At 38.9% G+C, this 10,289-nt stretch overlaps 1 protein-coding gene and 1 long non-coding RNA gene across 2 annotated transcripts in view; both read left to right on the forward strand.

Annotated features, from left to right (window-relative positions):
- LOC106872479 (leukocyte tyrosine kinase receptor) overlaps positions 1-10,289 on the forward strand; it is a 278,847-nt gene that overhangs the window by 182,122 nt on the left and 86,436 nt on the right. The gene's annotated exons all lie outside the window — the stretch shown is intronic.
- Positions 356-7,491, forward strand: LOC128247277 (uncharacterized). The gene is made up of 3 exons (XR_008263634.1): positions 356-474; positions 551-1,442; positions 7,196-7,491. It is a non-coding gene; the product is annotated as an uncharacterized LOC128247277 (long non-coding RNA).

Raw genomic sequence — 10,289 nt, forward strand, 5'->3', positions numbered from 1 at the left:
AAACAAACAAACAGCAACAAACCCCTCCCAGCTAAAAAAAACAATTCCACCTACCTCGGTCGACTTCACAAATTTTCAATATCTGGACGGCAATCAGACACGTCCACAATGTTCAATAGCAAGAAAGACTAACTCTCCAATACCGGAAGCGAGCTTCTTGCCATTCTGCGTACAGCCCTTGTGGCTAATATAAATGAAATAAAGAAGCTTGCCTCACTACGCATGACCAAAACAAAGTAGTTGCTGTCAACCAAAGAGACAACACGGCTAATTATGGCTCTGTTGTAATTTTCAGTTTATAAAGGATAATTAACAACGCAGCTGGAAGGTAGCAGAGATTTTGTTTTTGGGGTACAGTGGGGCTATGTTATTGTATTATTATTCTTTACAAATAGGGTATCTCCGCTGGTCTCGAGGCATTTTTTCCTCCTTTGTTTGTCTTATTGAAGAACTTTTGGTGGACGTTGTCTAGCGGTAAGAATTCTTTTTTACGTCTGTGTTTTCTGAAGATTGGTTTGGAATTTTTTCTGAAATACTTTTTTGTGTTTAGGCGAACAGCTGTTTTTATGCCTAAAAATCATTGTGGGGTACCTATATTGAATTACCTAGGACTGCCAGGAGTTCGAATAGGCCAAGACATTCAATTTGAACAACACGGTAAAAATTAACTTTGTGAACTGCTTTACGTCGTTGAAGAACTGAATATTGTTGCCACACAAGTCTGTAGCGTGGTGAATTAAGTAGCTCAGCTGCGAGGTGGGGCTGTTTGTGTTTGGCTTGCCTGCAGTTTAGCAAATTGATTCACGTTTTAGTAAATAATTGTTTGCATTGTGAAAATTATTTTGGGGGCGTATCCCGCCTCCAAAATGTAGAACTTTTTTGATAATTCGTAGAAGTCAAGACAGTGATGTCCAGCGGTTAAAGGTGGTGACACATTCATAGACTTCTAGCTTGAACAATCGTCCACAAAGTTTCGGTAAGTGCGAACAGTCGATTGCAATCTCTATATTACTTGAGTGGCACTTATTTCTCGACTCCTGACTGATTCATAGGAAATTCAAGTAGTGAGTTATCAAATTTTAGAGATGCAACTGAACATCACGAGGCGCGACGTTTTCTAGGATCGATCTACTGATTCTGTTCGCCCACCACTATCGCATGTGAACTTGGACTTAACCATTACTCGCAAGTGAATATAACATGATAAGCTGCAACATGCTTTTGCTAATTGTTTGACGGGGTCTATGAAGCCGTGAAGAGACATATATCAGCCCTTTTGCACTTAATCTAGCAGAACAACGAGAATATGACACTGGGGGCGGGAGGAGAGTTGCTTCAGCACTCTTAACTGCTGAAGAGACAGAATAATGTAAGATGGTGCGCCTTACCCAAACACACAACGCGGTTCCCGATCCGGGAATCAAGACCTCAGCCTTATGATTGTGAGCACACTTTTATCGACTAGGCTATGCACTTACATTGTATCCTTGAATGCGCATATATAAATTATCTTTACTTAGGCATTTTCCGAAGCAGAAATTAACTGACACACTTACACCCACGCGTCACAGTCACATATATGCATATAAATATTTCGAAAAAGATTTATTGAGCTATCTTAGTTAAGAATTATCGTGGCGAAGTGAGTTGCTGTGTCCAGTAAATTTACAATAAAACTAGTCATATCTACAAACTATATTAATCAGAATTTTCCGTTTGTTTTGACCGTTTTAATGCTTGTATAAACATTTATGACAAATTTCATGTCAAAATATCAAGGGAGAATTAATTACTTTTACTCTGACGGAAACATTGAATATCGCAGTTTATAATATTGAGTTCACTGAAAGTGTTATTTATGCCTTGATACTTGTTCACGTTAAATGCATTTATAAGTATTTTTTTATGTTCATTTTATCTTTTACTTCTTTCAAAAAGGGTATTTTTGAGGGAAGTAATATAGAAATTATTCCAACCGAGAATCGAAGATGGTTTCAAAACATTGAAAAAAAGTAATGTTCAAATATGAGATTCTTCAATCCATGTTAATTGATATTATAGATAAATATCAAGAATGTAGGGAAACGGATTACGACCAATTTACGCAAATGGCAATAAGGCAAACGGTTAGATGAAATTTTGGAACAAGGCTAGCAATTTCGGGGCAGGGAAAAGTCGATTACATCGATCTCAGTGCTCTACTTTATCGACTCCGTAAAGATGAAAGGCAAAGACGACCTCGGCGGAATTTGTACTCAGTAACTTTAAGAGGAGATGGAAGCCTCAGCGAAGGAGTTCTTCGTCTCGAAAGACAAGAACTGGCATCAGCCTGGGATCAAAGATCTGGCTGAATGGTGGTTGCAAACGGTGCAACAAGATGGCCTCTACTTTGAATGCTCGGCTGATTTTGTTGAAACATGAAGAGTAAAGCAAACGAGTTACTAAAAATATTTAACAACACTACAAAATTGACTGCAGTGCTTGATTAGTGTTTATCTTTATCAACCTCGAGGAAATGAAAGACTAGGACATATCGAGCATGATTTTAACTCAGTGTGAAGGAACGTTGCTAAATTACGCAAGTAATCTCGTCCAGTACTTGGACGACTCTGCCATCTCCTTGCTATAGCTGATGCGGGGTGGAATATAGGCTTTTATCGACAATTGTAAATTTTTGGCTGATATTTGAACGTTCAACAAGTTCAATCCAGAAGATTAAGAGACGAAAGCAAATATTGCATACGATTCCGTACACGATCTGAAAATAACTATTAATTTGCTTTTGATATTACATTCATTTAGAATGGAAAGGGCATGTAACAAATTATTAGATTATACTGGCTGTAGTCTGTAAACGTGCACCACATTTCGAAGACCGCAGCAGAGAAGTGTAAGAAGCCTAAGTCAACATCTTAAGTGAGCAATATCTGGATAATAAACTTTATTGAAACACAATTTGCTGGTGTAGATGTGGGTGTGCTGCATTCATCTATAAATGAAGAGTATGAAAAGATGACAGAAGCAAATAATTCATTACTCTGCATAATTCCTGAGCTGGCAACGTGGCTTGTAGAGTGTGAAACGCCATGCGGAAAGAATTTCTTGTTTCATATAATATCCGTTTAAATTCTTCAGAGTCTGTTTCGTTCTAGACCTTCACGAAGAGCAAATTGAAACATGGAAGCCAAAGAGTCGAGTATGCCATCTAGCAATGGACTAAGAGGAAATCAAACTTGAAAGCTTTGGCAGAAATACTGACACCTACATCGCTTCCGTACTGTACTACCACTTGACAGTATAAGGAATTTCTGATCAAACTGAAGTCCTTGATGTATTACTTTCGACAGGCAATAATGACCATAACGTTCATCTTCACTCAGCTCTCAACTACTGGTAACACACAGTGCATAGAATATATTCTTTTCTACTCTAAGCACAAGGCCCGAGATATTTGGGGAGGGGGCCTGTCGATTAGATCAACCACAGTCCGCAACTGGTACTTAATTTATCGACTCCGAAAGGATGAAAGGCAAAGTTGACCTCGGCGGAATTTGAACTCAGAGCATAAAGATAGATGAAATAGCGCTAAGCACTTCACCAGGCGTGCTAACGTTTCTGCCAGATCGCTGCCTTAGGGCAAATAAAATATTCAAAATGTTAAAATCCAGTTGATCAAGTCCTTCCAAGAAATGATGTACTAATCAATAGACTTATTCATACAGAGACTCGTTCATACATAGCATGAGAAATTTCGGTATTGTGTTCGGCAATAATCCACCGGCATTATTCACGCTTCCACTTCATAACTGTCATCTGGAATGCATATAGATATAGAAGAATAGAAGTGAACGTTGGCATCTGTAGGATTTGAACTTGGAGACTGACATAACTCTATGGTGCAAGGTTCTTATACTGACAAAGACCCCAACTTTCATTCTCTATTTTACCGATTCTACCACTTCAATGCACGCACACACACATTTGTGTGTGTGTGTGTATGCATGAAAGGACACTATACCATATTGTATTTATATTTGTATGTTGGGTTAACGGCAAGTGTTAATTCTGTTCTGAAATGTCTTTACTTTTAATGCATTTATTTTCCATTTGCATAAAGGGCAAAACGAGTACTCGCAGGATTTAAATCAAAACCAAAATTAAATATCAAAAATTATTTTGTCTAATACCTGAATAGACGTTGCCCTTTTCAATTCTATTACAATATATTTAATTTAAAGAACAGTTCTCCAATAAAATCTATATTTACACGTAATGAAAATAGATTATATTTTTGCATTTAGACTTATTGCGCATATGAGTAGAAACAATATAACTAGAGAGAAACATCGAAGACCAAATTAAATGTCATCTAGCGCTCGATTTAATTCTTTACTTTCTTATCCTCTTTCCTCGAACTATGCTAAAACTTTTGTGTAAGCATATATTTTTTACCGTAGCAATTTTTACTTTCCTCCCATTTAATTGTGAATGATTTCATTATAGAGCTGGGAAGATTAAGTACGCTTAATCTTCCCAGAAAAATTAGAACAATGTACTAAAAATTTAGAGCATTTTCTTTTGTCCTATTTTATTATTGCATGTTTTTTGAAATCATATTTCTATATATTTTTTAATATATTTTATGACATTTTAATCACTTTTCGTCAACTCATTACCTTTACTGTAACGCTATATATTTTGTCATTGTCGTATGGTTGCAACTTTACGGCGAAGTGAAAGATAAAGTTAAATTGAGTGGCATTCGAACTCAGAACGTAAAGATCTGGAACAAATATTACAAAGCCTCTTACTTGATGGCCCTGAAAATTCTGCAAATCCACCTTCATTTAATTATAATGATGAAGAATCATTGGAGTGTAGGGCAAATGCCTCGCAATATATACTATCAACTTTTTACATTTTAGAGTTGGTTATTTTCTCTTGCTGGATTCAATAAAAATCCTGTTCTGGATTTGATCTATTTCATACATTGTGCTCTTCCGTTACATTTTTGATTCCACTTCTACCTTCCTTAATTTTAATTCGCACGTGTCATTTAAGGAGCATATATACTATCTCGTTTCAAAAAGAAATACATGTACTTCCTCTCTTTATAACCTATATCAACGATTTAGTTAAATTCTTTAAGATTTCAACTTTTAAATAAATAACAGTTGTTCAAATAATGAACAGATTAATGTGAGAAAATGAGTAATTTATTTTCAACAATTCCGGCAATCGACGCCAATCGGTATACGTTCTTGAGCACTATTAAATGATTCTAAGGTGTCGAGCTGGCAGAAACGTTAGCACGCCGGGCGAAATGCTTAGCGGTATTTCGTCTGCCACTACGTTCAGAGTTCAAATTCCGCCGAGGACGACTTTGCCTTTCATCCTTTCGGGGTCGATTAAATAAGTACCAGTTACGCACCATGGTCAATATAATCGACTTAATCCGTTTGTCTGTCATTGTTTGTCCTCTTTGTGTAGCCCCTTGTGGGCAGTAAAAAAATAAGAAACGTTAGCACGACTGATAAAATGCTTAGCAGCATACCCTTTTTTACGTTTTGAATTAAAATTCCGCCGGGGCCAACTTTGCCTTTCATCCGTTCCGGTTCGATAAAATAAGTACCAGTTGAGTACTGGGTCAATGTAATCGACTTACCCCTTCCCCCGAAATTGCTGGTCTTGTGCCACAATTTGAAAGCATTATGTAATGATTCTTTTGTCACTACTTCAGAAAGTACGTTAGTGGATTTTATGCTTTACTGAGGTGGTTATGAAACATGTCCGGATTTGTTTACCTTCATTTTTGAAATAATATAATAATAAACGGATTTGTCTCCCATACTTTTTGAAATAACATAATAACGATTTATGTCTAGTACTAGTTTTCCCTTAGCGGGAAATTATTTTATAGCTTACTAAAAATACCAGCTGATTAAGTTATGTGTTGTAAGCACCAGCCAGCATACATTTCTTGAAACATTTCTTAGTGATTCATCCATTATTATTTCATCAAATAAATTGAAGTCTAAACTTTGCTGATGCGGTTGTAATGAGAAAGTCTCCTCCCTAGAGATTTCTCCCACATCTGATGAAATAGTTTCAACGATGATGTAAATATGATAGATGTCACCTTTATGACACTAACTGGCAATGCTGATTCAACAGTATACGGTGAAGCAAAACTAGACGAACAGTCTTTTATGGATAACACAAATTTATTAAGTTTCAGCTATTTATGTTCTGAATTCAAATCCTGCCGAAGTCAATTTTGTCAGTCATCTTTTCGAGATCGATAAAATCGAGTACCAATTAACCACTGATCGCACTGGTGTCGACTGAACCCTCACCTCAAAACTCATGGCAATATGCCTAAATCAGAGACCATTATATTTTAAGCAGTTCTAAACTATAGTGATAAATACAATGTACGGGTATTTTAACTTTAAACTAGTAGATTAGCCATGGAGTATATAACTATATAAAATGTAAAGAATTACTTGAGCCAGAGAGTTCAAAATTATAAAAGTAAACTCAATAAGAGAACTTTCCAGTTAACAAAGTAAGAGAAATTATTGACAAATTAAAAAAAATCAAGTAGTACGAATGTGAATAGATATAAGCATGTGTTACAATATGCATATCCTAACAGAATATGACAAAAAAAATGTTACCACTAAAATTAGTTCATGCAAATGGTAAATCCAAGATCTTGAAGTATCGATCCAAATATATTTATAAAACGTAATAATCTGATATGAGAAAATCTTGGTAAAGTGAAAGGATATTTGAGCATACAAGTGTTTTCAATAATATTTATAGAACTGTAGAAACATACGACCATGTACAGATATGCATGTATAGAAACACACAATTGCGCACACATTTACATGCTAAAATACATCTAACAAATTTGTAATATCTATCTATCTATCTATCTATCTTGACGGACGTGCTGTCACATCGGCTGCAGAGGTAAACGTTTGACCTTTTATTACCAACAAATTGTCATTTTTGTATATAAGGTGTGTGAAGCACCCAACTTTTTATTGTGTTTTCGAGGTAGGAATTGGCCCTTAAGGGCAGTTTCAACCTGTTTTAAATATTTTTTTTCTTCCCGACATTGAAAAATGTCGAGAAATGTTGTAGTAGAACGCTGGTAAAATTCTTTTTTGGAACATTTTCCTAGGCTTGAAACGCTGGGAGAACAAAAAAAATTAGGTCATGCACGCGCACACACTAAATCAACAACAGAAAGAACAAATGAATCAACAAATGTTACAGACCTTAAAGTAAACGCTGTCATGGATACTACGACTGTTAACAGCCCTGTCACCACCACCAACACCACAGAGACTACCACTGCTACCACCGCTACCACAGCCAATACCAGCAACAACAAGTCACCGGCCGTCAACACCGACACCACAATCTGCAATTTTGCCAGTTTACTGAAAACGGCAAAGAAAACCATTACATTAACGGAATTAGAACTGGAATTTGGAGAAACTCTCTTGTCAAAAGTCGGCCACAAAATTGTTTTGCATACACCCTAAGAAATATCAAACGACGTAAACAAAAAAACAATCATTTATAAAGTACACAATAAAACAACTAAAAAGATTTAGCATTTCAATCAGCAAGAAATTGAACGCTGTTTGAGGCCATTCTGGTCCCTTAAATCATATATCAACAGGGGTAAATATTTTGGCACTGTGGAACATCGTTTCAAGACCGAAGAGCACGCAAAATCTTTCTCCACACAAACACTACAAACAGACAAAATAATAATGGTCCCGTCTTACCTTGGAAAGTGAGTAACCAAAATAAAAGTAAAAGACATTCCCCCTGAAATAGAACCGTCGTGGGTGGTCTCTGCAATTTTGCATGGACATAAACAAAAAATGAACATTATTAATATCAACGTTTTCGAAGAAGACAATTGGCTAGGGAAAAGCATTGAGCTTTTGGCGCAAATCGAACCCTCAATAATCGAAGCCATTACGGACAGCGTTGAGCTGGCTAATGGCACCAATTTGCACGTAGTCGTGGAGGGCCGACGTACCCGATATTTCCTGTGCGGAGGCAAGAACCATTTTAGGGCTTCTTGTCCAAGCACAGCCAAACATCAACCACCGCAGGAACAAGAGCAGCAACAACAACCACAGCAACAACAGCACGAACAGCGAGAGCAACAACAACAATCGCCAAATACCACCAAGCCTGGACTTCTACCAACACCAAAGACAGACAAAGGACATCAAAATACACCAACAGAAAACCATTCGAAAAAAACAGCATCACCACAACCGCTGTCACCATCAACAGCACCACCAAAAAAGACAACGGACACTTTGCCTGCAACAACGAAGAACAATAAAGAAAATGCACACAACCACACACCCCCAACCAAAAATGAACCCAACAATCCCCAAACAGCACCAAATAAATCTGCAGCAACAACAGACACACAACTGGAGTCCCTAAACATTCCTCCACCACCTTCGGATAACCCCGATTCAGCTGACATCTCCTTGGCTGAGAAAAGTGACAGCAAAACGGAGGGGTTTGTAATGGCAAATGGAGGAAGAAGAAAAAGAATTACAAAAAGCATGGGATCCGCTCCACAAAAAGCCGGGAGATACACAGCTCCCGATAACACTGAACAAAACACCACCACCACCACTAGCACAAAAGACAATAATACAAAAACACCCACAAAACTTTTGACAGCAATAAACACGAAAGATCCAGGACTCATGGAGTTCATAACAACAAACCCAGACATTACAGAAGACGATTATAAATTGCACCATTATCCGCATACCACACCCCCAAAACACATTAACATACTGCGCACCACACAACAGACATGCCAAAAAATGAAAGCTTCCTATCCTAATGCGGTAGGTAAGTTCAACAGATACCTATCCACCTGACTCTTCAAAAACCTCCTCACGGGCGTCCCTGAAGAGTCCCTTGCAAAAAGTACACAAAAAAGTAAGTAACCCTGTCTCGCTTTCTCTTGCCTTAGTGTTTGAAGCACAACTTTCGACATGGCCTTGCTCACCTTGGGTAGTGTGAATGTCCGTGGTTTAGCAAGCCCTTGGAAACAAGGGTACCTGTTGAACGACGTGAAAGTACTAGGTGTCGATATCATTGCCATCTTGGAGACAAGACTTTCCAACCCGCGGTCCCTCCAGCACATGTTCGGTGGACAGTTCGATATTTATTTTTCTTCGTGCTTGCCGAATATGGGCGGTGGCGGAACCGCGGTCCTCTTTCGGAAGGGCCTAGATCTCCAAATAAAGATAATATTCACGGACCCAGAAGGGAGAGTCGTGGTTTTGGACGTGAACAGCAGAAATGGGTGTGCTTTTCGTTTAATAGCGGTTTACGCACCGTCCTTAACGGGTAGGTCGGATTTCTTCCGTCGTGTAGAGGTGTTTCTGGGAACGTCTCGACCTTCACTGTTAGTAGGAGATTGGAACGCAACCTTAGACACGCACGTAGGCTACGTGGGCTTAGATAGCTCTAGAAAGGGGTGCAAAAGCCTCAAAGACCTAATCAGACGTTTCCAATTGTCTGATAGGTACCGACTGGACAACCCGAATGTGCCAATGTGGACTTGGACTAACCGCAGCAGGTCGTGCAGATCGTATCTAGATAGGATATTCTGTAGAACTGTAGATAGGGATAGCGTTAGTTGTCCACAGTTCAAAATAGTCAGCTATTCGGATCACAAATTTGTGTCGTGTACGCTTGACTTAGATAGGTTCCATAGACATGGTCCCGGTTACTGGAAACTGAACGCGTCGTTCCCGGCGCGAAAGGTTTACAGGGACCGGATTAGCACGTTAGTTAAGAGAGCGTTGACGGGAGCCATCGTCAACAACAGATGGTGGTTTTCTCTGAAACGGGCAATTAAGACAGAATCGATAAGATATAGCAAAGCACTAGCGTTAGACGGGAATAGAGTAGAGTGAGAGCTAGTCAGGAAATTAGACGAGGCACTTAGGAGTGGCATCGCGACTAACGTGTTAACGGCGAGATTGGCCCTCAACCAACATCTCAATGCCAAGCACGAAGGTTGCGTTGCCAGAGCTAGGATGCGTGCTCTTAGGAACGAGGGACTCGACGTGGCTAGGGAAGCTCGGGTAGCAGAAGCACAACGCGGCAACCGGGTCACTGTCCGGTCTCTGACCGATCGACGGGGGCAGAATTTACTCGAGCCAGAGAGGATGTGCGAGGCCTTTCAGCGGCACTTTGCCCGACTGTTCGGA

This window comes from Octopus bimaculoides, chromosome 3 (genome assembly GCF_001194135.2).
Source record: "Octopus bimaculoides isolate UCB-OBI-ISO-001 chromosome 3, ASM119413v2, whole genome shotgun sequence".
In the NCBI taxonomy this organism is placed as follows: domain Eukaryota; kingdom Metazoa; phylum Mollusca; class Cephalopoda; order Octopoda; family Octopodidae; genus Octopus; species Octopus bimaculoides.